The sequence below is a fragment of the Accipiter gentilis genome, unplaced genomic scaffold, assembly GCF_929443795.1.
Source record: "Accipiter gentilis unplaced genomic scaffold, bAccGen1.1, whole genome shotgun sequence".
NCBI classification, from domain to species: domain Eukaryota; kingdom Metazoa; phylum Chordata; class Aves; order Accipitriformes; family Accipitridae; genus Astur; species Astur gentilis.
In genome coordinates this window covers 2,177,501-2,205,000 of record NW_026060894.1, presented here as the reverse complement: position 1 = coordinate 2,205,000, position 27,500 = coordinate 2,177,501, and the positions used below count along the sequence as shown (strand labels likewise).

At 57.3% G+C, this 27,500-nt stretch overlaps 1 long non-coding RNA gene across 2 annotated transcripts in view; it reads right to left on the bottom strand.

Annotated features, from left to right (window-relative positions):
- Positions 1-27,500, bottom strand: part of LOC126037070 (uncharacterized) — a 785,189-nt gene that overhangs the window by 577,595 nt on the left and 180,094 nt on the right. Inside the window, exon 2 of one of the 2 annotated variants that reach the window (XR_007505474.1) lies at positions 26,315-26,371. The exons of the other annotated variant lie outside the window; for it this stretch is intronic. This is a non-coding gene — a long non-coding RNA (uncharacterized LOC126037070). The remainder of the gene's footprint in view (positions 1-26,314; positions 26,372-27,500) is intronic. 2 annotated transcript variants of the gene reach the window in all.

Sequence of the window (27,500 nt, the reverse complement as noted above, 5' to 3'; positions counted from 1 at the left end):
AGATCCTGTCGTACCTGTGAATAGGCTGCAGAGGGACGGTGAAGACCAGCAACATCTTTCAGGGCTGCCACCTTCCGTGTGGGACAAGCAGCCGGACGTGTGCCTTTCCAGAATCAGACTCTGCCGAGGACGAGAGCCATGAGATGTTCCTCCTCTGGGCAAGCCCGGGTCCCAGATCCTGTTGTGCCTGTGAATAGGCTGCAGGGGGACGGTGAAGACCAGCAACATCTTTCCGGCCTGCCACCTTCTGTGTCGGACAAGGAGTCGCACGTATGAATTTTCAAAAACAGGCCCTGCCGAGGACGAGAGCCATGATATGTTCCTCCTCTGGGCAAGCCCGGGTCCTGAATCCTGTTGTACCTGTGAATAGGCTGCAGGGGGACGGTGAAGACCAGCAACAGCTTTCAGGGCTGCAACCTTCCGTGTGTGACAAGGAGCCGGACGTGTGCCTTTTCGGAAAGAGGCCCTGCCGAGGACGAGAGCCATGAGATGTTCCTCCTCTGGGCAAGCCCGGGTCCCAGATCCTGTTGTGCCTGTGAATAGGCTGCAGGGGGACGGTGAAGACCAGCAACAGCTTTCAGGGCTGCCACCTTCCGTGTGGGACAAGGAGCCGGACGTGTGCCTTTCCAGAATCAGGCTCTGCCGAGGACGAGAGCCATGAGATGTTCCTCCTCTGGGCAAGCCCGGGTCCCTGATCCTGTTGTGCCTGTGAATAGGCTGCAGGGGGACGGTGAAGACCAGCAACAGCTTTCAGGGCTGCCACCTTCCGTGTGGGACAAGGAGCCGGACGTGTGCCTTTTCGGAAACAGGCTCTGCCGAGGACGAGAGACTAACCCTGACCCTAACCCTAACCCTAACCCCTAACCCTAACCCTAAGCCCATCCCTAACGACCCTAACCCTAACCCTAACCCTAAGCCCTTAACACTAACCCTAACCCTAAACCCTAACCCTAACCCTAACTGTAACCCTAACCCGGACCCTATCTCGTAACTCTAACCATAACCCTATCCCCTAACCCTAACCGTAACCCTAACCATCTAACCCTAAGACTCGCCCTAACACCTAACCCTAACCCTAATCCTAACCCCTAACCCTAACCCCTACCCTAACCCTAACCCTAATGTACCCTAACCTTAACCCTAACCCTAACCCCTAACCCTAACACTAACCTTAATGGCCCTAACCCTAACCCTAACCCTGACCCTAACCCTAACCCTAAGCCTAACCCTAACCCCCTAACCCTAACCCTAACCCTAAACCTAACCCTAACCCTAACCCTAAACCTAACCCCAACCCTAACCCTAACCCCTAACTGTAAACCTTTTCTGACAAGTTGCAGGATGTGTGCCGTTTCCGAAACAGGTTCTGCTGAGGACGAGAGCCATGAGATTTTCCTCCTCTGGGCAAGCCCGGGTCCCAGATCCTGTTGTGCCTGTGAATACGCTGCAGGGGGACGGTGAAGACCAGCAACATCTTTCAGGGCTGCCACCTTCCGTGTGGGACAAGGAGCCGGACGTGTGCCTTTCCGGAATCAGGCTCTGCCGAGGACGAGAGCCATGAGATGTTCCTCCTCTGGGCAAGCCCGGGTCCCAGATCCTGTTGTGCCTGTGAATAGGCTGCAGGGGGACGGTGAAGACCAGCAACATCTTTCCGGCCTACCACCTTCCGTGTCGGACAAGGAGCCGGACGTGTGACTTTTCAGAAGTAGGCTCTGCCGAGGACGAGAGCCATGATATGTTCCTCCTCTGGGCAAGCCCGGGTCCTGAATCCTGTTGTACCTGTGAATAGGCTGCAGGGGGACGGTGAAGACCAGCAACAGCTTTCAGGGCTGCCACCTTCCGTGTGGGACAAGGAGCCGGACGTGTGCCTTCTCGAAAAGAGGCCCTGCCGAGGACGAGAGCCATGAGATGTTCCTCCTCTGGGCAAGCCCGGGTCCCAGATCCTGTTGTGCCTGTGAATAGGCTGCAGGGGGACGGTGAAGACCAGCAACTTCTTTCAGGGCTGCCACCTTCCGTGTGGGACAAGGAGCCGGACGTGTGCCTTTTCGGGAAGAGGCTCTGCCGAGGACAAGAGCCATGATATGTTCCTCCTCTGGGCGTGCCCGGGTCCTGAATACTGTTGTGCCGTAGAATAGGCTGCAGGGGGACGGTGAAGACCAGCAACATCTTTCCGGCCTGCCACCTTTCGTGTGGGACAAGGAGCCGGACGTGTGACTTTTCAGAAATAGGCTCTGCCGAGGACGAGAGCCATGAGATGTTCCTCCTCTGGGCAAGCCCGGGTCCCAGATCCTGTCGTACCTGTGAATAGGCTGCAGGGGGATGGTGAAGACCAGCAACATCTTTCCGGCCTGCCACCTTCCGTGTGGGACAAGGAGCCGGACGTGTGCCTTTCCAGAATCAGACTCTGCCGAGGACGAGAGCCATGAGATGTTCCTCCTCTGGGCAAACCCGGGTCCCAGATCCTGTTGTGCCTGTGAATAGGCTGCAGGGGGACGGTGAAGACCAGCAACATCTTTCCGGCCTGCCACCTTCCGTGTCGGACAAGGAGCCGCACGTATGAATTTTCAAAAACAGGCCCTGCCGAGGACGAGAGCCATGATATGTTCCTCCTCTGGGCAAGCCCGGGTCCTGAATCCTGTTGTACCTGTGAATAGGCTGCAGGGGGACGGTGAAGACCAGCAACAGCTTTCAGGGCTGCCACCTTCCGTGTGGGACAAGGAGCCGGACGTGTGCCTTTTCGGAAAGAGGCCCTGCCGAGGACGAGAGCCATGAGATGTTCCTCCTCTGGGCAAGCCCGGGTCCCAGATCCTGTTGTGCCTGTGAATACGCTGCAGGGGGACGGTGAAGACCAGCAACAGCTTTCAGGGCTGCCACCTTCCGTGTGGGACAAGGAGCCGGACGTGTGCCTTTCCGGAATCAGGCTCTGCCGAGGACGAGAGCCATGAGATGTTCCTCCTCTGGGCAAGCCCTGGTCCCAGATCCTGTTGTGCCTTTGAATAGGCTGCAGGGGGACGGTGAAGACCAGCAACATCTTTCCGGCCTACCACCTTCCGTGTCGGACAAGGAGCCGGACGTGTGACTTTTCAGAAGTAGGCTCTGCCGAGGACGAGAGCCATGATATGTTCCTACTCTGGGTAAGCCCGGGTCCTGAATCCTGTTGTGCCTGTGAATAGGCTGCAGGGGGACGGTGAAGACCAGCAACAGCTTTCCGGCCTGCCACCTTCCGTGTGGGACAAGGAGCCGGACGTGTGCCTTTTCGGAAACAGGCCCTGCCGAGGACGAGAGACATGAGATGTTCCTCCTCTGGGCAAGCCCGGTTCCCTGATCCTGTCGTACCTGTGAATAGGCTGCAGGGGGACGGTGAAGACCAGCAACAGCTTTCAGGGCTGCCACCTTCCGTGTGGGACAAGGAGCCGGACGTGTGCCTTTTTGGAAACAGGCTCTGCCGAGGACGAGAGACTAACCCTGACCCTAACCCTAACCCTAACCCCTAACCCTAACCCTAAGCCCATCCCTAACGATCCTAACCCTAACCCTAACCCTAAGCCCTTAACACTAACCCTAACCCTAAACCCTAACCCTAACCCTAACTGTAACCCTAACCCGGACCCTATCTCGTAACTCTAACCATAACCCTATCCCCTAACCCTAACCGTAACCCTAACCACCTAACCCTAAGACTCGCCCTAACACCTAACCCTAACCCTAATCCTAACCCCTAACCCTAACCCCTACCCTAACCCTAACCCTAATGTACCCTAACCTTAAACCTAACCCTAACCCCTAACCCTAACACTAACCTTAATGGCCCTAACCCTAACCCTAACCCTGACCCTAACCCTAACCCTAAGCCTAACCCTAACCCCCTAACCCTAACCCTAACCCTAAACCTAACCCTAACCCTAACCCTAAACCTAACCCCAACCCTAACCCTAACCCCTAACTGTAAACCTTTTCTGACAAGTTGCAGGATGTGTGCCGTTTCCGAAACAGGTTCTGCTGAGGACGAGAGCCATGAGATTTTCCTCCTCTGGGCAAGCCCGGGTCCCAGATCCTGTTGTGCCTGTGAATACGCTGCAGGGGGACGGTGAAGACCAGCAACATCTTTCAGGCCTGCCACCTTCCGTGTGGGACAAGGAGCCGGACGTGTGCCTTTCCGGAATCAGGCTCTGCCGAGGACGAGAGCCATGAGATGTTCCTCCTCTGGGCAAGCCCGGGTCCCAGATCCTGTTGTGCCTGTGAATAGGCTGCAGGGGGACGGTGAAGACCAGCAACATCTTTCCGGCCTACCACCTTCCGTGTCGGACAAGGAGCCGGACGTGTGACTTTTCAGAAGTAGGCTCTGCCGAGGACGAGAGCCATGATATGTTCCTCCTCTGGGCAAGCCCGGGTCCTGAATCCTGTTGTACCTGTGAATAGGCTGCAGGGGGACGGTGAAGACCAGCAACAGCTTTCAGGGCTGCCACCTTCCGTGTGGGACAAGGAGCCGGACGTGTGCCTTCTCGAAAAGAGGCCCTGCCGAGGACGAGAGCCATGAGATGTTCCTCCTCTGGGCAAGCCCGGGTCCCAGATCCTGTTGTGCCTGTGAATAGGCTGCAGGGGGACGGTGAAGACCAGCAACTTCTTTCAGGGCTGCCACCTTCCGTGTGGGACAAGGAGCCGGACGTGTGCCTTTTCGGGAAGAGGCTCTGCCGAGGACAAGAGCCATGATATGTTCCTCCTCTGGGCGTGCCCGGGTCCTGAATACTGTTGTGCCGTAGAATAGGCTGCAGGGGGACGGTGAAGACCAGCAACATCTTTCCGGCCTGCCACCTTTCGTGTGGGACAAGGAGCCGGACGTGTGACTTTTCAGAAATAGGCTCTGCCGAGGACGAGAGCCATGAGATGTTCCTCCTCTGGGCAAGCCCGGGTCCTGAATCCTGTCGTACCTGTGAATAGGCTGCAGGGGGATGGTGAAGACCAGCAACATCTTTCCGGCCTGCCACCTTCCGTGTGGGACAAGGAGCCGGACGTGTGCCTTTCCAGAATCAGACTCTGCCGAGGACGAGAGCCATGAGATGTTCCTCCTCTGGGCAAACCCGGGTCCCAGATCCTGTTGTGCCTGTGAATAGGCTGCAGGGGGACGGTGAAGACCAGCAACATCTTTCCGGCCTGCCACCTTCCGTGTCGGACAAGGAGCCGCACGTATGAATTTTCAAAAACAGGCCCTGCCGAGGACGAGAGCCATGATATGTTCCTCCTCTGGGCAAGCCCGGGTCCTGAATCCTGTTGTACCTGTGAATAGGCTGCAGGGGGACGGTGAAGACCAGCAACAGCTTTCAGGGCTGCCACCTTCCGTGTGGGACAAGGAGCCGGACGTGTGCCTTTTCGGAAAGAGGCCCTGCCGAGGACGAGAGCCATGAGATGTTCCTCCTCTGGGCAAGCCCGGGTCCCAGATCCTGTTGTGCCTGTGAATAGGCTGCAGGGGGACGGTGAAGACCAGCAACAGCTTTCAGGGCTGCCACCTTCCGTGTGGGACAAGGAGCCGGACGTGTGCCTTTTCGGAATCAGGCTCTGCCGAGGACGAGAGCCATGAGATGTTCCTCCTCTGGGCAAGCCCTGGTCCCAGATCCTGTTGTGCCTCTGAATAGGCTGCAGGGGGACGGTGAAGACCAGCAACATCTTTCCGGCCTACCACCTTCCGTGTCGGACAAGGAGCCGGACGTGTGACTTTTCAGAAGTAGGCTCTGCCGAGGACGAGAGCCATGATATGTTCCTACTCTGGGTAAGCCCGGGTCCTGAATCCTGTTGTGCCTGTGAATAGGCTGCAGGGGGACGGTGAAGACCAGCAACAGCTTTCAGGGCTGCCACCTTCCGTGTGGGACAAGGAGCCGGACGTGTGCCTTTTTGGAAACAGGCTCTGCCGAGGACGAGAGACTAACCCTGACCCTAACCCTAACCCTAACCCCTAACCCTAACCCTAAGCCCATCCCTAACGACCCTAACACTAACCCTAACCCTAAGCCCTTAACACTAACCCTAACCCTAAACCCTAACCCTAACTCTAACTGTAACCCTAACCCGGACCCTATCTCGTAACTCTAACCATAACCCTATCCCCTAACCCTAACCGTAACCCTAACCACCTAACCCTAAGACTCGCCCTAACACCTAACCCTAACCCTAATCCTAACCCCTAACCCTAACCCCTACCCTAACCCTAACCCTAATGTACCCTAACCTTAACCCTAACCCTAACCCCTAACCCTAACACTAACCTTAATGGCCCTAACCCTAACCCTAACCCTGACCCTAACCCTAACCCTAAGCCTAACCCTAACCCCCTAACCCTAACCCTAACCCTAAACCTAACCCTAACCCTAACCCTAAACCTAACCCCAACCCTAACCCTAACCCCTAACTGTAAACCTTTTCTGACAAGTTGCAGGATGTGTGCCGTTTCCGAAACAGGTTCTGCTGAGGACGAGAGCCATGAGATTTTCCTCCTCTGGGCAAGCCCGGGTCCCAGATCCTGTTGTGCCTGTGAATACGCTGCAGGGGGACGGTGAAGACCAGCAACATCTTTCAGGGCTGCCACCTTCCGTGTGGGACAAGGAGCCGGACGTGTGCCTTTCCGGAATCAGGCTCTGCCGAGGACGAGAGCCATGAGATGTTCCTCCTCTGGGCAAGCCCGGGTCCCAGATCCTGTTGTGCCTGTGAATAAGCTGCAGGGGGACGGTGAAGACCAGCAACATCTTTCCGGCCTACCACCTTCCGTGTCGGACAAGGAGCCGGACGTGTGACTTTTCAGAAGTAGGCTCTGCCGAGGACGAGAGCCATGATATGTTCCTCCTCTGGGCAAGCCCGGGTCCTGAATCCTGTTGTACCTGTGAATACGCTGCAGGGGGACGGTGAAGACCAGCAACAGCTTTCAGGGCTGCCACCTTCCGTGTGGGACAAGGAGCCGGACGTGTGCCTTCTCGAAAAGAGGCCCTGCCGAGGACGAGAGCCATGAGATGTTCCTCCTCTGGGCAAGCCCGGGTCCCAGATCCTGTTGTGCCTGTGAATAGGCTGCAGGGGGACGGTGAAGACCAGCAACTTCTTTCAGGGCTGCCACCTTCCGTGTGGGACAAGGAGCCGGACGTGTGCCTTTTCGGGAAGAGGCTCTGCCGAGGACAAGAGCCATGATATGTTCCTCCTCTGGGCGTGCCCGGGTCCTGAATACTGTTGTGCCGTAGAATAGGCTGCAGGGGGACGGTGAAGACCAGCAACATCTTTCCGGCCTGCCACCTTCCGTGTGGGACAAGGAGCCGGACGTGTGCCTTTTCGGAAAGAGGCCCTGCCGAGGACGAGAGCCATGAGATGTTCCTCCTCTGGGCAAGCCCGGGTCCCAGATCCTGTTGTGCCTGTGAATAGGCTGCAGGGGGACGGTGAAGACCAGCAACATCTTTCAGGGCTGCCACCTTCCGTGTGGGACAAGGAGCCGGACGTGTGCCTTTCCGGAATCAGGCTCTGCCGAGGACGAGAGCCATGAGATGTTCCTCCTCTGGGCAAGCCCGGGTCCCAGATCCTGTTGTGCCTGTGAATAAGCTGCAGGGGGACGGTGAAGACCAGCAACATCTTTCCGGCCTACCACCTTCCGTGTCGGACAAGGAGCCGGACGTGTGACTTTTCAGAAGTAGGCTCTGCCGAGGACGAGAGCCATGATATGTTCCTACTCTGGGTAAGCCCGGGTCCTGAATCCTGTTGTGCCTGTGAATAGGCTGCAGGGGGACGGTGAAGACCAGCAACAGCTTTCCGGCCTGCCACCTTCCGTGTGGGACAAGGAGCCGGACGTGTGCCTTTTCGGAAACAGGCCCTGCCGAGGACGAGAGATATGAGATGTTCCTCCTCTGGGCAAGCCCGGGTCCCTGATCCTGTTGTTCCTGTGAATAGGCTGCAGGGGGACGGTGAAGACCAGCAACAGCTTTCAGGGCTGCCACCTTCCGTGTGGGACAAGGAGCCGGACGTGTGCCTTTTTGGAAACAGGCTCTGCCGAGGACGAGAGACTAACCCTGACCCTAACCATAACCCTAACCCCTAACCCTAACCCTAAGCCCATCCCTAACGACCCTAACCCTAACCCTAACCCTAAGCCCTTAACACTAACCCTAACCCTAAACCCTAACCCTAACCCTAACTGTAACCCTAACCCGGACCCTATCTCGTAACTCTAACCCTAACCCTAACCCCTAACCCTAACCGTAACCCTAACCACCTAACCCTAAGACTCGCCCTAACACCTAACCCTAACCCTAATCCTAACCCCTAACCCTAACCCCTACCCTAACCCTAACCCTAATGTACCCTAACCCTAACCCTAACCCTAACCCCTAACCCTAACACTAACCCTAATGGCCCTAACCCTAACCCTAACCCTGACCCTAACCCTAACCCTAAGCCTAACCCTAACCCCCTAACCCTAACCCTAACCCTAAACCTAACCCTAACCCTAACCCTAAACCTATCCCCAACCCTAACCCTAACCCCTAACTGTAAACCTTTTCTGACAAGTTGCAGGATGTGTGCCGTTTCCGAAACAGGTTCTGCTGAGGACGAGAGCCATGAGATTTTCCTCCTCTGGGCAAGCCCGGGTCCCAGATCCTGTTGTGCCTGTGAATACGCTGCAGGGGGACGGTGAAGACCAGCAACATCTTTCAGGGCTGCCACCTTCCGTGTGGGACAAGGAGCCGGACGTGTGCCTTTCCGGAATCAGGCTCTGCCGAGGACGAGAGCCATGAGATGTTCCTCCTCTGGGCAAGCCCGTATCCCAGATCCTGTTGTGCCTGTGAATAGGCTGCAGGGGGACGGTGAAGACCAGCAACATCTTTCCAGCCTGCCACCTTCCGTGTGGGACAAGGAGCCGGACGTGTGCCTTCTCGAAAAGAGGCCCTGCCGAGGACGAGAGCCATGAGATGTTCCTCCTCTGGGCAAGCCCGGGTCCCAGATCCTGTTGTGCCTGTGAATAGGCTGCAGGGGGACGGTGAAGACCAGCAACTTCTTTCAGGGCTGCCACCTTCCGTGTGGGACAAGGAGCCGGACGTGTGCCTTTGCGGGAAGAGGCTCTGCCGAGGACAAGAGCCATGATATGTTCCTCCTCTGGGCGTGCCCGGGTCCTGAATACTGTTGTGCCTTTGAATAGGATGCAGGGGGACGGTGAAGACCAGCAACATCTTTCCGGCCTGCCACCTTTCGTGTGGGACAAGGAGCCGGACGTGTGACTTTTCGGGAAGAGGCTCTGCCGAGGACGAGAGCCATGAGATGTTCCTCCTCTGGGCAAGCCCGGGTCCTGAATCCTGTTGTACCTGTGAATAGGATGCAGGGGGACGGTGAAGACCAGCAACAGCTTTCAGGGCTGCCACCTTCCGTGTGGGACAAGGAGCCGGACGTGTGCCTTTTCGGAAAGAGGCCCTGCCGAGGACGAGAGCCATGAGATGTTCCTCCTCTGGGCAAGCCCGGGTCCCAGATCCTGTTGTGCCTGTGAATAGGCTGCAGGGGGACGGTGAAGACCAGCAACAGATTTCAGGGCTGCCACCTTCCGTGTGGGACAAGGAGCCGGACGTGTGCCTTTCCGGAATCAGGCTCTGCCGAGGACGAGAGCCATGAGATGTTCCTCCTCTGGGCAAGCCCGGGTCCCAGATCCTGTTGTGCCTGTGAATAGGCTGCAGGGGGACGGTGAAGGCCAGCAACATCTTTCCGGCCTACCACCTTCCGTGTCGGACAAGGAGCCGGACGTGTGACTTTTCAGAAGTAGGCTCTGCCGAGGACGAGAGCCATGAGATGTTCCTCCTCTGGGCAAGCCCCGGTCCCAGATCCTGTTGTGCCTGTGAGTAGGCTGCAGGGGGACGGTGAAGACCAGCAACATCTTTCCGGCCTGCCACCTTCCGTGTGGGACAAGGAGCCGGACGTGTGCCTTTCCAGAATCAGACTCTGCCGAGGACGAGAGCCATGAGATGTTCCTCCTCTGGGCAAGTTCGGGTCCTGAATCCTGTTGTACCTGTGAATAGGCTGCAGGGGGACGGTGAATACCAGCAACAGCTTTCAGGGCTGCCACCTTCCATGTGGGACAAGGAGCCGGACGTGTGCCTTTTCGAAAAGAGGCCCTGCCGAGGACGAGAGCCATGAGATGTTCCTCCTCTGGGCAAGCCGGGGTCCCTGATCCTGTTGTGCCTGTGAATAGGCTGCAGGGGGACGGTGAAGACCAGCAACAGCTTTCAGGGCTGCCACCTTCCGTGTGGGACAAGGAGCCGGACGTGTGCCTTTTTGGAAACAGGATCTGCCGAGGACGAGAGACTAACCCTGACCCTAACCCTAACCCTAACCCCTAACCCTAACCCTAAGCCCATCCCTAACGACCCTAACCCTAACCCTAACCCTAAGCCCTTAACACTAACCCTAACCCTAAACCCTAACCCTAACCCTAACTGTAACCCTAACCCGGACCCTATCTCGTAACTCTAACCCTAACCCTAACCCCTAACCCTAACCGTAACCCTAACCACCTAACCCTAACACTCGCCCTAACACCTAACCCTAACCCTAATCCTAACCCCTAACCCTAACCCCTACCCTAACCCTAACCCTAATTTACCCTAACCCTAACCCTAACCCTAACCCCTAACCCTAACACTAACCCTAATGGCCCTAACCCTAACCCTAACCCTGACCCTAACCCTAACCCTAAGTCTAACCCTAACCCCCTAACCCTAACCCTAACCCTAAACCTAACCCTAACCCTAACCCTAAACCTAACCCTAACCCTAACCCTAACCCCTAACTGTAATCCTTTTCTGACAAGTTGCAGGATGTGTGCCGTTTCCGAAACAGGTTCTGCTGAGGACGAGAGCCATGAGATTTTCCTCCTCTGGGCAAGCCCGGGTCCCAGATCCTGTTGTGCCTGTGAATACGCTGCAGGGGGACGGTGAAGACCAGCAACATCTTTCAGGGCTGCCACCTTCCGTGTGGGACAAGGAGCCGGACGTGTGCCTTTCCGGAATCAGGCTCTGCCGAGGACGAGAGCCATGAGATGTTCCTCCTCTGGGCAAGCCCGGGTCCCAGATCCTGTTGTGCCTGTGAATAGGCTGCAGGGGGACGGTGAAGACCAGCAACATCTTTCCGGCCTACCACCTTCCGTGTCGGACAAGGAGCCGGACGTGTGACTTTTCAGAAGTAGGCTCTGCCGAGGACGAGAGCCATGATATGTTCCTCCTCTGGGCAACCCCGGGTCCTGAATCCTGTTCTACCTGTGAATAGGCTGCAGGGGGACGGTGAAGACCAGCAACAGCTTTCAGGGCTGCCACCTTCCGTGTGGGACAAGGAGCCGGACGTGTGCCTTCTCGAAAAGAGGCCCTGCCGAGGACGAGAGCCATGAGATGTTCCTCCTCTGGGCAAGCCCTGGTCCCAGATCCTGTTGTGCCTGTGAATAGGCTGCAGGGGGACGGTGAAGACCAGCAACTTCTTTCAGGGCTGCCACCTTCCGTGTGGGACAAGGAGCCGGACGTGTGCCTTTTCGGGAAGAGGCTCTGCCGAGGACAAGAGCCATGATATGTTCCTCCTCTGGGCGTGCCCGGGTCCTGAATACTGTTGTGCCGTAGAATAGGCTGCAGGGGGACGGTGAAGACCAGCAACATCTTTCCGGCCTGCCACCTTTCGTGTGGGACAAGGAGCCGGACGTGTGACTTTTCAGAAATAGGCTCTGCCGAGGACGAGAGCCATGAGATGTTCCTCCTCTGGGCAAGCCCGGGTCCCAGATCCTGTCGTACCTGTGAATAGGCTGCAGGGGGACGGTGAAGACCAGCAACATCTTTCCGGCCTGCCACCTTCCGTGTGGGACAAGGAGCCGGACGTGTGCCTTTTCGGAAACAGGCCCTGCCGAGGATGAGAGCCCTGAGATGTTCCTCCTCTGGGCAAGCCCGGGTCCCAGATCCTGTTGTGCCTGTGAATAGGCTGCAGGGGGACGGTGATGACCAGCAACAGCTTTCAGGGCTGCCACCTTCCGTGTGGGACAAGGAGCCGGACTTGTGCCTTTCCGGAATCAGGCTCTGCCGAGGACGAGAGACATGAGATGTTCCTCCTCTGGGCAAGCCCGGGTCCCAGATCCTGTTGTGCCTGTGAATAGGCTGCAGGGGGACGGTGAAGACCAGCAACAGCTTTCAGGGCTGCCACCTTCCGTGTGGGACAAGGAGCCGGACGTGTGCCTTTTCGGAAACAGGCTCTGCCGAGGACGAGAGACTAACCCTGACCCTAACCATAACCCTAACCCTTAACCCTAACCCTAAGCCCATCCCTAACGATCCTCACCCTAACCCTAACCCTAAGCCCTTAAAACTAACCCTAACCCTAAACCCTAACCCTAACCCTAACTGTAACCCTAACCCGCACCCTATCTCCTAACTCTAACCCTAACACCTAACCATAACCGTAACCCTAACCACCTAACCCTAACACTCACCCTAACACCTAACCCTAACCCTAATCCTAACCTCTAACCCTAACCCCTAACCCTAACCCTAACCCTAATGGACCCTAACCCTAACCCTAACCCTAACCCCTAACCCTAACCCTAACCCTAACCCTAAGCCTAACCCTAACCCCCTAACCCTAACCCTAACCCTAACCCCTAACCCTAACCCTAACCCTAAACCTAACCCCAACCCTAGCCCTAACCCTAACCCTAACCCCTAACTGTAAACCTTTTCTGACAAGTTGCAGGATGTGTGCCGTTTCCGAAACAGGTTCTGCTGAGGACGAGAGCCATGAGATTTTCCTCCTCTGGGCAAGCCCGGGTCCCAGATCCTGTTGTGCCTGTGAATAGGCTGCAGGGGGACGGTGAAGACCAGCAACATCTTTCCAGCCTGCCACCTTCCTTGTGGGACACGGAGCCGGACGTGTGCCTTTCCAGAATCAGGCACTGCCGAGGACGAGAGCCATGAGATGTTCCTCCTCTGGGCAAGCCCCGGTCCCAGATCCTGTTGTGCCTGTGAATAGGCTGCAGGGGGACGGTGAAGACCAGCAACATCCTTCAGGGGTGCCACCTTCCGTGTGGGACAAGGAGCCGGACGTGTGCCTTTTCGGAAATAGGCTCTGCCGAGGACGAGAGCCATGAGATGTTCCTCCTCTGGGCAAGCCCGGGTCCCAGATCCTGTTGTGCCTGAGAATAGGCTGCAGGGGGACGGTGAAGACCAGCAACAGCTTTCAGGGCTGCCACCTTCCGTGTGGGACAAGGAGCCGGACGTGTGCCTTTTCGGAATCGGGCTCTGCCGAGGAAGAGAGCCATGAGATGTTCCTCCTCTGGGCATGCCCGGGTCCTGAATCCTGTTGTGCCTGTGAATAGGCTGCAGGGGGACGGTGAAGACCAGCAACAGCTTTCAGGGCTGCCACCTTCCGTGTGGGACAAGGAGCCGGACGTGTGCCTTCTCGGAAACAGGCTCTGCCGAGGACAAGAGCCATGAGATGTTCCTCCTCTGGGCAAGCCCGGGTCCCAGATCCTGTTGTGCCTGTGAATAGGCTGCAGGGGGACGGTGAAGACCAGCAACATCCTTCAGGGGTGCCACCTTCCGTGTGGGACAAGGAGCCGGACGTGTGCCTTTTCGGAAACAGGCCCTGTCGAGGACGAGAGCCATGAGATGTTCCTCCTCTGGGCAAGCCCGGGTCCCAGATCCTGTTGTGCCTGTGAATAGGCTGCAGGGGGACGGTGAAGACCAGCAACATCTTTCAGGGCTGCCACCTTCCTTGTGGGACAAGGAGCCGGACGTGTGCCTTTTCGGAATCGGGCTCTGCCGAGGACGAGAGCCATGAGATGTTCCTCCTCTGGGCATGCCCGGGTCCTGAATCCTGTTGTGCCTGTGAATAGGCTGCTGGGGGACGGTGAAGACCAGCAACAGCTTTCAGGGCTGCCACCTTCCGTGTGGGACAAGGAGCCGGACGTGTGCCTTTTCGGAATCAGGCTCTGCCGAGGACGAAAGCCATGAGATGTTCCTCCTCTGGGCAAGCCCGGGTCCCAGATCCTGTTGTGCCTGTGAATAGGCTGCAGGGGGACGGTGAAGACCAGCAACAGCTTTCAGGGCTGCCACCTTCCGTGTGGGACAAGGAGCCGGACGTGTGACTTTTCAGAAGTAGGCTCTGCCGAGGACGAGAGCCATGATATGTTCCTACTCTGTGTAAGCCCGGGTGCTGAATCCTGTTGTACCTGTGAATAGGCTGCAGGGGGACGGTGAAGACCAGCAACATCTTTCCAGCCTGCCACCTTCCGTGTGGGACAAGGAGACAGACGTGTGCCTTTCCGGAATCAGGCTCTGCCGAGGACGAGAGACATGAGATGTTCCTCCTCTGGGCAAGCCCGGGTCCCAGATCCTGTTGTGCCTGTGAATAGGCTGCAGGGGGACGGTGAAGACCAGCAACATCTTTCCAGCCTGCCACCTTCCGTGTGGGACAAGGAGCCGGACGTGTGCCTTTCCAGAATCAGTCTCTGCCGAGGACGAGAGCCATGAGATGTTCCTCCTCTGGGCAAGCCCGGGTCCCAGATCCTGTTGTGCCTGTGAATAGGCTGCAGGGGGACGGTGAAGACCAGCAACATCTTTCCGGCCTACCACCTTCCGTGTCGGACAAGGAGCCGGACGTGTGACTTTTCAGAAGTAGGCTCTGCCGAGGACGAGAGCCATGAGATGTTCCTCCTCTGGGCAAGCCCCGGTCCCAGATCCTGTTGTGACTGTGAGTAGGCTGCAGGGGGACGGTGAAGACCAGCAACATCTTTCCGGCCTGCCACCTTCCGTGTGGGACAAGGAGCCGGACATTTGCCTTTCCAGAATCAGACTCTGCCGAGGACGAGAGCCATGAGATGTACCTCCTCTGGGCAAGCTCGGGTCCTGAATCCTGTTGTACTTGTGAATAAGCTGCAGGGGGACGGTGAAGACCAGCAACAGCTTTCAGGGCTGCCACCTTCCGTGTGGGACAAGGAGCCGGACGTGTGCCTTTTCGGAAACAGGCTCTGCCGAGGACGAGAGACTAACCCTGACCCTCACCCTAACCCTAACCCTTAACCCTAACCCTAAGCCCATCCCTAACGACCCTCACCCTAACCCTAACCCTAAGCCCTTAAAACTAACCCTAACCCTAAACCCTAACCCTAACCCTAACTGTAACCCTAACCCGGACCCTATCTCCTAACTCTAACCCTAACACCTAACCCTAACCGTAACCCTAACCACCTAACCCTAACACTCAACCTAACACCTAACCCTAACCCTAATCCTAACCTCTAACCCTAACCCCTAACCCTAACCCTAACCCTAATGGACCCTAACCCTAACCCTAACCCCTAACCCTAACCCTAACCCTAACCCTAACCCTAATGGCCCTAACCCTAACCCTAACCCTGACCCTAACCCTAACCCTAAGCCTAACCCTAACCCCCTAACCCTAACCCTAACCCTAACCCCTAACCCTAACCCTAACCCTAACCCTAACCCCAATCCTAGCCTTAACCCTAACCCTAACCCCTAACTGTAAACCTTTTCTGACAAGTTGCAGGATGTGTGCCGTTTCCGAAACAGGTTCTGCTGAGGACGAGAGCCATGAGATTTTCCTCCTCTGGGCAAGCCCGTATCCCAGATCCTGTTGTGCCTGTGAATAGGCTGCAGGGGGACGGTGAAGACCAGCAACATCTTTCCAGCCTGCCACCTTCCGTGTGGGACAAGGAGCCGGACGTGTGCCTTTCCGGAATCAGGCTCTGCCGAGGACGAGAGACATGAGATGTTCCTCCTCTGGGCAAGCCCGGGTCCCAGATCCTGTTGTGCCTGTGAATAGGCTGCAGGGGGACGGTGAAGACCAGCAACATCTTTCCAGCCTGCCACCTTCCGTGTGGGACAAGGAGCCGGACGTGTGCCTTCTCGAAAAGAGGCCCTGCCGAGGACGAGAGCCATGAGATGTTCCTCCTCTGGGCAAGCCCGGGTCCCAGATCCTGTTGTGCCTGTGAATAGGCTGCAGGGGGACGGTGAAGACCAGCAACTTCTTTCAGGGCTGCCACCTTCCGTGTGGGACAAGGAGCCGGACGTGTGCCTTTTCGGGAAGAGGCTCTGCCGAGGACAAGAGCCATGATATGTTCCTCCTCTGGGCGTGCCCGGGTCCTGAATACTGTTGTGCCTTTGAATAGGCTGCAGGGGGACGGTGAAGACCAGCAACATCTTTCCGGCCTGCCACCTTTCGTGTGGGACAAGGAGCCGGACGTGTGACTTTTCGGGAAGAGGCTCTGCCGAGGACGAGAGCCATGAGATGTTCCTCCTCTGGGCAAGCCCGGGTCCTGAATCCTGTTGTACCTGTGAATAGGATGCAGGGGGACGGTGAAGACCAGCAACAGCTTTCAGGGCTGCCACCTTCCGTGTGGGACAAGGAGCCGGACGTGTGCCTTTTCGGAAAGAGGCCCTGCCGAGGACGAGAGCCATGAGATGTTCCTCCTCTGGGCAAGCCCGGGTCCCAGATCCTGTTGTGCCTGTGAATAGGCTGCAGGGGGACGGTGAAGACCAGCAACAGATTTCAGGGCTGCCACCTTCCGTGTGGGACAAGGAGCCGGACGTGTGCCTTTCCGGAATCAGGCTCTGCCGAGGACGAGAGCCATGAGATGTTCCTCCTCTGGGCAAGCCCGGGTCCCAGATCCTGTTGTGCCTGTGAATAGGCTGCAGGGGGACGGTGAAGACCAGCAACATCTTTCCGGCCTACCACCTTCCGTGTCGGACAAGGAGCCGGACGTGTGACTTTTCAGAAGTAGGCTCTGCCGAGGACGAGAGCCATGAGATGTTCCTCCTCTGGGCAAGCCCCGGTCCCAGATCCTGTTGTGCCTGTGAGTAGGCTGCAGGGGGACGGTGAAGACCAGCAACATCTTTCCGGCCTGCCACCTTCCGTGTGGGACAAGGAGCCGGACGTGTGCCTTTCCAGAATCAGACTCTGCCGAGGACGAGAGCCATGAGATGTTCCTCATCTGGGCAAGCTCGGGTCCTGAATCCTGTTGTACCTGTGAATAGGCTGCAGGGGGACGGTGAAGACCAGCAACAGCTTTCAGGGCTGCCACCTTCCGTGTGGGACAAGGAGCCGGACGTGTGCCTTTTCGAAAAGAGGCCCTGCCGAGGACGAGAGCCATGAGATTTTCCTCCTCTGGGCAAGCCGGGGTCCCTGATCCTGTTGTGCCTGTGAATAGGCTGCAGGGGGACGGTGAAGACCAGCAACAGCTTTCAGGGCTGCCACCTTCCGTGTGGGACAAGAAGCCGGACGTGTGCCTTTTTGGAAACAGGATCTGCCGAGGACGAGAGACTAACCCTGACCCTAACCCTAACCCTAACCCCTAACCCTAACCCTAAGCCCATCCCTAACGACCCTAACCCTAACCCTAACCCTAAGCCCTTAACACTAACCCTAACCCTAAACCCTAACCCTAACCCTAACTGTAACACTAACCCGGACCCTATCTCGTAACTCTAACCCTAACCCTAACCCCTAACCCTAACCGTAACCCTAACCACCTAACCCTAACACTCGCCCTAACACCTAACCCTAACCCTAATCCTAACCCCTAACCCTAACCCCTACCCTAACCCTAACCCTAATTTACCCTAACCCTAACCCTAACCCTAACCCCTAACCCTAACACTAACCCTAATGGCCCTAACCCTAACCCTAACCCTGACCCTAACCCTAACCCTAAGTCTAACCCTAACCCCCTAACCCTAACCCTAACCCTAAACCTAACCCTAACCCTAACCCTAAACCTAACCCCAACCCTAACCCTAACCCCTAACTGTAATCCTTTTCTGACAAGTTGCAGGATGTGTGCCGTTTCCGAAACAGGTTCTGCTGAGGACGAGAGCCATGAGATTTTCCTCCTCTGGGCAAGCCCGGGTCCCAGATCCTGTTGTGCCTGTGAATAGGCTGCAGGGGGACGGTGAAGACCAGCAACATCTTTCAGGGCTGCCACCTTCCGTGTGGGACAAGGAGCCGGACGTGTGCCTTTCCGGAATCAGGCTCTGCCGAGGACGAGAGCCATGAGATGTTCCTCCTCTGGGCAAGCCCGGGTCCCAGATCCTGTTGTGCCTGTGAATAGGCTGCAGGGGGACGGTGAAGACCAGCAACATCTTTCCGGCCTACCACCTTCCGTGTCGGACAAGGAGCCGGACGTGTGACTTTTCAGAAGTAGGCTCTGCCGAGGACGAGAGCCATGATATGTTCCTCCTCTGGGCAAGCCCGGGTCCTGAATCCTGTTGTACCTGTGAATAGGCTGCAGGGGGACGGTGAAGACCAGCAACAGCTTTCAGGGCTGCCACCTTCCGTGTGGGACAAGGAGCCGGACGTGTGCCTTCTCGAAAAGAGGCCCTGCCGAGGACGAGAGCCATGAGATGTTCCTCCTCTGGGCAAGCCCGGGTCCCAGATCCTGTTGTGCCTGTGAATAGGCTGCAGGGGGACGGTGAAGTCCAGCAACTTCTTTCAGGGCTGCCACCTTCCGTGTGGGACAAGGAGCCGGACGTGTGCCTTTTCGGGAAGAGGCTCTGCCGAGGACAAGAGCCATGATATGTTCCTCCTCTGGGCGTGCCCGGGTCCTGAATACTGTTGTGCCGTAGAATAGGCTGCAGGGGGACGGTGAAGACCAGCAACATCTTTCCGGCCTGCCACCTTTCGTGTGGGACAAGGAGCCGGACGTGTGACTTTTCAGAAATAGGCTCTGCCGAGGACGAGAGCCATGAGATGTTCCTCCTCTGGGCAAGCCCGGGTCCCAGATCCTGTCGTACCTGTGAATAGGCTGCAGGGGGACGGTGAAGACCAGCAACATCTTTCCGGCCTGCAACCTTCCGTGTGGGACAAGGAGCCGGACGTGTGCCTTTTCGGAAACAGGCCCTGCCGAGGATGAGAGCCCTGAGATGTTCCTCCTCTGGGCAAGCCCGGGTCCCAGATCCTGTTGTGCCTGTGAATAGGCTGCAGGGGGACGGTGATGACCAGCAACAGCTTTCAGGGCTGCCACCTTCCGTGTGGGACAAGGAGCCGGACTTGTGCCTTTCCGGAATCAGGCTCTGCCGAGGACGAGAGACATGAGATGTTCCTCCTCTGGGCAAACCCGGGTCCCAGATCCTGTTGTGCCTGTGAATAGGCTGCAGGGGGACGGTGAAGACCAGCAACAGCTTTCAGGGCTGCCACCTTCCGTGTGGGACAAGGAGCCGGACGTGTGCCTTTTCGGAAACAGGCTCTGCCGAGGACGAGAGACTAACCCTGACCCTAACCATAACCCTAACCCTTAACCCTAACCCTAAGCCCATCCCTAACGATCCTCACCCTAACCCTAACCCTAAGCCCTTAAAACTAACCCTAACCCTAAACCCTAACCCTAACCCTAACTGTAACCCTAACCCGCACCCTATCTCCTAACTCTAACCCTAACACCTAACCATAACCGTAACCCTAACCACCTAACCCTAACACTCACCCTAACACCTAACCCTAACCCTAATCCTAACCTCTAACCCTAACCCCTAACCCTAACCCTAACCCTAATGGACCCTAACCCTAACCCTAACCCTAACCCCTAACCCTAACCCTAACCCTAACCCTAACCCTAATGGCCCTAACCCTAACCCTAACCCTGACCCTAACCCTAACCCTAAGCCTAACCCTAACCCCCTAACCCTAACCCTAACCCCTAACCCTAACCCTAACCCTAAACCTAACCCCAACCCTAGCCCTAACCCTAACCCTAACCCCTAACTGTAAACCTTTTCTGACAAGTTGCAGGATGTGTGCCGTTTCCGAAACAGGTTCTGCTGAGGACGAGAGCCATGAGATTTTCCTCCTCTGGGCAAGCCCGTATCCCAGATCCTGTTGTGCCTGTGAATAGGCTGCAGGGGGACGGTGAAGACCAGCAACATCTTTCAGGGCTGCCACCTTCCGTGTGGGACAAGGAGCCGGACGTGTGCCTTTCCGGAATCAGGCTCTGCCGAGGACGAGAGCCATGAGATGTTCCTCCTCTGGGCAAGCCCGGGTCCCAGATCCTGTTGTGCCTGTGAATAGGCTGCAGGGGGACGGTGAAGACCAGCAACATCTTTCCAGCCTGCCACCTTCCTTGTGGGACACGGAGCCGGACGTGTGCCTTTCCAGAATCAGGCACTGCCGAGGACGAGAGCCATGAGATGTTCCTCCTCTGGGCAAGCCCCGGTCCCAGATCCTGTTGTGCCTGTGAATAGGCTGCAGGGGGACGGTGAAGACCAGCAACATCCTTCAGGGGTGCCACCTTCCGTGTGGGACAAGGAGCTGGACGTGTGCCTTTTCGGAAATAGGCTCTGCCGAGGACGAGAGCCATGAGATGTTCCTCCTCTGGGCAAGCCCGGGTCCCAGATCCTGTTGTGCCTGAGAATAGGCTGCAGGGGGACGGTGAAGACCAGCAACAGCTTTCAGGGCTGCCACCTTCCGTGTGGGACAAGGAGCCGGACGTGTGCCTTTTCGGAATCGGGCTCTGCCGAGGAAGAGAGCCATGAGATGTTCCTCCTCTGGGCATGCCCGGGTCCTGAATCCTGTTGTGCCTGTGAATAGGCTGCAGGGGGACGGTGAAGACCAGCAACAGCTTTCAGGGCTGCCACCTTCCGTGTGGGACAAGGAGCCGGACGTGTGCCTTCTCGGAAACAGGCTCTGCCGAGGACGAGAGCCATGAGATGTTCCTCCTCTGGGCAAGCCCGGGTCCCAGATCCTGTTGTGCCTGTGAATAGGCTGCAGGGGGACGGTGAAGACCAGCAACATCCTTCAGGGGTGCCACCTTCCGTGTGGGACAAGGAGCCGGACGTGTGCCTTTTCGGAAACAGGCCCTGTCGAGGACGAGAGCCATGAGATGTTCCTCCTCTGGGCAAGCCCGGGTCCCAGATCCTGTTGTGCCTGTGAATAGGCTGCAGGGGGACGGTGAAGACCAGCAACATCTTTCAGGGCTGCCACCTTCCTTGTGGGACAAGGAGCCGGACGTGTGCCTTTTCGGAATCGGGCTCTGCCGAGGACGAGAGCCATGAGATGTTCCTCCTCTGGGCATGCCCGGGTCCTGAATCCTGTTGTGCCTGTGAATAGGCTGCAGGGGGACGGTGAAGACCAGCAACAGCTTTCAGGGCTGCCACCTTCCGTGTGGGACAAGGAGCCGGACGTGTGCCTTTCCGGAATCAGGCTCTGCCGAGGACGAGAGCCATGAGATGTTCCTCCTCTGGGCAAGCCCGGGTCCCAGATCCTGTTGTGCCTGTGAATAGGCTGCAGGGGGACGGTGAAGACCAGCAACAGCTTTCAGGGCTGCCACCTTCCGTGTGGGACAAGGAGCCGGACGTGTGACTTTTCAGAAGTAGGCTCTGCCGAGGACGAGAGCCATGATATGTTCCTACTCTGTGTAAGCCCGGGTGCTGAATCCTGTTGTACCTGTGAATAGGCTGCAGGGGGACGGTGAAGACCAGCAACATCTTTCCAGCCTGCCACCTTCCGTGTGGGACAAGGAGACAGACGTGTGCCTTTCCGGAATCAGGCTCTGCCGAGGACGAGAGACATGAGATGTTCCTCCTCTGGGCAAGCCCGGGTCCCAGATCCTGTTGTGCCTGTGAATAGGCTGCAGGGGGACGGTGAAGACCAGCAACATCTTTCCAGCTGCCACCTTCCGTGTGGGACAAGGAGCCGGACGTGTGCCTTTCCAGAATCAGACTCTGCCGAGGACGAGAGCCATGAGATGTTCCTCCTCTGGGCAAGCCCGGGTCCCAGATCCTGTTGTGCCTGTGAATAGGCTGCAGGGGGACGGTGAAGACCAGCAACATCTTTCCGGCCTACCACCTTCCGTGTCGGACAAGGAGCCGGACGTGTGACTTTTCAGAAGTAGGCTCTGCCGAGGACGAGAGCCATGAGATGTTCCTCCTCTGGGCAAGCCCCGGTCCCAGATCCTGTTGTGACTGTGAGTAGGCTGCAGGGGGACGGTGAAGACCAGCAACATCTTTCCGGCCTGCCACCTTCCGTGTGGGACAAGGAGCCGGACATTTGCCTTTCCAGAATCAGACTCTGCCGAGGACGAGAGCCATGAGATGTACCTCCTCTGGGCAAGCTCGGGTCCTGAATCCTGTTGTACCTGTGAATAGGCTGCAGGGGGACGGTGAAGACCAGCAACAGCTTTCAGGGCTGCCACCTTCCGTGTGGGACAAGGAGCCGGACGTGTGCCTTTCCGGAATCAGGCTCTGCCGAGGACGAGAGCCATGAGATGTTCCTCCTCTGGGCAAACCCGGGTCCCAGATCCTGTTGTACTTGTGAATAAGCTGCAGGGGGACGGTGAAGACCAGCAACAGCTTTCCGGCCTGCCACCTTCCGTGTGGGACAAGGAGCCGGACGTGTGCCTTTTCGGAAACAGGCTGTGCCGAGGACGAGAGACTAACCCTGACCCTCACCCTAACCCTAACCCTTAACCCTAACCCTAAGCCCATCCCTAACGACCCTCACCCTAACCCTAACCCTAAGCCCTTAAAACTAACCCTAAACCTAAACCCTAAACCTAACCCTAACTGTAACCCTAACCCGGACCCTATCTCCTAACTCTAACCCTAACACCTAACCCTAACCGTAACCCTAACCACCTAACCCTAACACTCAACCTAACACCTAACCCTAACCCTAATCCTAACCTCTAACCCTAACCCCTAACCCTAACCCTAACCCTAATGGACCCTAACCCTAACCCTAACCCCTAACCCTAACCCTAACCCTAACCCTAACCCTAATGGCCCTAACCCTAACCCTAACCCTGACCCTAACCCTAACCCTAAGCCTAACCCTAACCCCCTAACCCTAACCCTAACCCTAACCCCTAACCCTAACCCTAACCCTAACCCTAACCCCAATCCTAGCCTTAACCCTAACCCTAACCCCTAACTGTAAACCTTTTCTGACAAGTTGCAGGATGTGTGCCGTTTCCGAAACAGGTTCTGCTGAGGACGAGAGCCATGAGATTTTCCTCCTCTGGGCAAGCCCGTATCCCAGATCCTGTTGTGCCTGTGAATAGGCTGCAGGGGGACGGTGAAGACCAGCAACATCTTTCCAGCCTGCCACCTTCCTTGTGGGACACGGAGCCGGACGTGTGCCTTTCCAGAATCAGGCTCTGCCGAGGACGAGAGCCATGAGATGTTCCTCCTCTGGGCAAGCCCGGGTCCCAGATCCTGTTGTGCCTGTGAATAGGCTGCAGGGGGACGGTGAAGACCAGCAACATCCTTCAGGGGTGCCAACTTCCGTGTGGGACAAGGAGCCGGACGTGTGCCTTTTCGGAAACAGGCCCTGCCGAGGACGAGAGCCATGAGATGTTCCTCCTCTGGGCAAGCCCGGGTCCCAGATCCTGTTGTGCCTGTGAATAGGCTGCAGGGGGACGGTGAAGACCAGCAACAGCTTTCAGGGCTGCCACCTTCCGTGTGGGACAAGGAGCCGGACGTGTGCCTTTTCGGAATCGGGCTCTGCCGAGGAAGAGAGCCATGAGATGTTCCTCCTCTGGGCATGCCCGGGTCCTGAATCCTGTTGTGCCTGTGAATAGGCTGCAGGGGGACGGTGAAGACCAGAAACACCTTTCAGGGCTGCCACCTTCCGTGTGGGACAAGGAGCCGGACGTGTGCCTTCTCGGAAACAGGCTCTGCCGAGGACGAGAGCCATGAGATGTTCCTCCTCTGGGCAAGCCCGGGTCCCAGATCCTGTAGTGCCTGTGAATAGGCTGCAGGGGGACGGTGAAGACCAGCAACATCCTTCAGGGGTGCCACCTTCCGTGTGGGACAAGGAGCCGGACGTGTGCCTTTTCGGAAACAGGCCCTGTCGAGGACGAGAGCCATGAGATGTTCCTCCTCTGGGCAAGCCCGGGTCCCAGATCCTGTTGTGCCTGTGAATAGGCTGCAGGGGGACGGTGAAGACCAGCAACAGCTTTCAGGTCTGCCACCTTCCGTGTGGGACAAGGAACCGGACGTGTGCCTTTTCGAAAATAGGCCCTGCCGAGGACGAGAGCCATGAGATGTTCCTCCTCTGGGCAAGCCCGTGTCCCAGATCCTGTCGTACCTGTGAATAGGCTGCAGGGGGACGGTGAAGACCAGCAACAGCTTTCAGGGGTGCCAACTTCCGTGTGGGACAAGGAGCCGGACGTGTGCCTTTTCGGAAACAGGCTCTGCCGAGGAAGAGATCCATGAGATGTTCCTCCTCTGGGCAAGCCCGGGTCCTGAATCCTGTTGTACCTGTGAATAGGCTGCAGGGGGACGGTGAAGACCAGCAACAGCTTTCAGGGCTGCCACCTTCCGTGTGGGACAAGGAGCCGGACGTGTGCCTTTCCGGAATCAGGCTCTGCCGAGGACGAGAGACATGAGATGTTCCTCCTCTGGGCAAGCCCGGGTCCCAGATCCTGTTGTACCTGTGAATAAGCTGCAGGGGGATGGTGAAGACCAGCAAAAGCTTCCCGGGCTGCCACCTTCCGTGTGGGACAAGGAGCCGGACGTGTGCCTTTTCGGAAACAGGCTCTGCCGAGGACGAGAGACTAACCCTGACCCTAACCCTAACCCTAACCCCTAACCCTAACCCTAAGCCCATCCCTAACAACCCTAAACCTAACCCTAACCCTAAGCCCTTAACACTAACCCTAACCCTAAACCCTAAACCTAACCCTAACTGTAATCCTAACCCGGACCCTAACTCCTAACTCTAACCCTAAACCTAACCCCTAACCCTAACCGTAACCCTAACCAACTACCCCTAACCCCTAACCCTAACCCTAATACTAATGGCCCTAACCCTAACCCTAACCCCTAACCCTAACCCTAACCCTAATGGACCCTAACCCTAACCCTAACCCTAACCCCTAACCCTAACCCTAACCCTAATGGCCCTAACCCTAACCCTGACCCTAACCCTAACCCTAACCCTAACCCCCTAACCCTAACCCTGACCCTAACCCTAACCCTAACCCTAACCCCTAACTGTAAACCTTTTCTGACAAGTTGCAGGAAGTGTGCCGTTTCCGAAACAGGTTCTGCTGAGGACGAGAGCCATGAGATTTTCCTCCTCTGGGCAAGCACGTATCCCAGATCCTGTTGTGCCTGTGAATAGGCTGCAGGGGGACGGTGAAGACCAGCAATATCTTTCCGGCCTGCCACCTTCCGTGTGGGACAAGGAGCCGGACGTGTGCCTTTTCGGAAACAGGCTCTGCCGAGGACGAGAGCCATGAGATGTTCCTCCTCTGGGCAAGCCCGGGTCCCAGATACTGTTGTGCCTGTGAATAGGCTGCAGGGGGACGGTGAAGACCAGCAACATCTTTTAGGGCTGCCACCTTCCGTGTGGGACAAGGAGCCGGACGTGTGCCTTTTCGGAAACAGGCTCTGCCGAGGACGAGAGCCATGAGATGTTCCTCCTCTGGGCAAGCCCGGGTCCCAGATCCTGTTGTGCCTGTGAATAGGCTGCAGGGGGACGGTGAAGACCAGCAACATCCTTCAGGGGTGCCAACTTCCGTGTGGGACAAGAAGCCGGACGTGTGCCTTTCCAGAATCAGACTCTGCCGAGGACGAGAGCCATGATATGATCCTCCTCTGGTCAAGCCCGGGTCCTGAATCCTGTTGTACCTGTGAATAGGCTGCAGGGGGACGGTGAAGACCAGCAACAGCTTTCAGGGCTGCCACCTTCCGTGTGGGACAAGGAGCCGGACGTGTGCCTTTCCGGAATCAGGCTCTGCCGAGGACGAGAGCCATGAGATGTTCCTCCACTAGGCAAGCCCGGGTCCCAGATCCTGTTGTGCCTGTGAATAGGCTGCAGGGGGACGGTGAAGACCAGCAACAGCTTTCAGGGCTGCCACCTTCCGTGTGGGACAAGGAGCCGGACGTGTGCCTTCTCGGAAACAGGCTCTGCCGAGGACGAGAGCCATGATATGTTCCTCCTCTGGGCAAGCCCGGGTCCCAGATCCTGTTGTGCCTGTGAATAGGCTGCAGGGGGACGGTGAAGACCAGCAACATCCTTCAGGGGTGCCACCTTCCGTGTGGGACAAGGAGCCGGACGTGTGCCTTCTCGGAAACAGGCCCTGTCGAGGACGAGAGCCATGAGATGTTCCTCCTCTGGGCAAGCCCGGGTCCCAGATCCTGTTGTGCCTGTGAATAGGCTGCAGGGGGACGGTGAAGACCAGCAACAGCTTTCAGGGCTGCCACCTTCCGTGAGGGACAAGGAACCGGACGTGTGCCTTTTCGAAAATAGGCCCTGCCGAGGACGAGAGCCATGAGATGTTCCTCCTCTGGGCAAGCCCGGGTCCCAGATCCTGTCGTACCTGTGAATAGGCTGCAGGGGGACGGTGAAGACCAGCACCAGCTTTCAGGGCTGCCACCTTCCTTGTGGGACAAGGAGCCAGACGTGTGCCTTTTCGGAATCGGGCTCTGCCGAGGAAGAGAGCCATGAGATGTTCCTCCTCTGGGCATGCCCGGGTCCTGAATCCTGTTGTGCCTGTGAATAGGCTGCAGGGGGACGGTGAAGACCAGCAACAGCTTTCAGGGCTGCCACCTTCCGTGTGGGACAAGGAGCCGGACGTGTGCCTTCTCGGAAACAGGCTCTGCCGAGGACGAGAGCCATGAGATGTTCCTCCTCTGGGCAAGCCCGGGTCCCAGATCCTGTTGTGCCTGTGAATAGGCTGCAGGGGGACGGGGAAGACCAGCAACAGCTTTCAGGGCTGCCACCTTCCGTGTGGGACAAGGAGCCGGACGTGTGCCTTTCCGGAATCAGGCTCTGCCGAGGACGAGAGCCATGAGATGTTCCTCCTCTGGGCAAGCCCGGGTCCCAGATCCTGTTGTGCCTGTGAGTAGGCTGCAGGGGGACGGTGAAGACCAGCAACATCTTTCCAGCCTGCCACCTTCCTTGTGGGACACGGAGCCGGACGTGTGCCTTTCCAGAATCAGGCTCTGCCGAGGACGAGAGCCATGAGATGTTCCTCCTCTGGGCAAGCCTGGGTCCCAGATCCTGTTGTACCTGTGAATAAGCTGCAGGGGGACGGTGAAGACCAGCAACATCTTTCCGGCCTGCCAGCTTCCGTGTGGGACAAGGAGCCGGACGTGTGCCTTTTCGGAAACAGGCTCTGCCGAGGACGAGAGCCATGAGATGTTCCTCCTCTGGGCAAGCCCGGGTCCCAGATACTGTTGTGCCTGTGAATAGGCTGCAGGGGGACGGTGAAGACCAGCAACATCTTTTAGGGCTGCCACCTTCCGTGTGGGACAAGGAGCCGGACGTGTGCCTTTTCGGAAACAGGCTCTGCCGAGGACGAGAGCCATGAGATGTTCCTCCTCTGGGCAAGCCCGGGTCCCAGATCCTGTCGTACCTGTGAATAGGCTGCAGGGGGACGGTGAAGACCAGCAACATCCTTCAGGGGTGCCAACTTCCGTGTGGGACAAGAAGCCGGACGTGTGCCTTTCCAGAATCAGACTCTGCCGAGGACGAGAGCCATGATATGATCCTCCTCTGGTCAA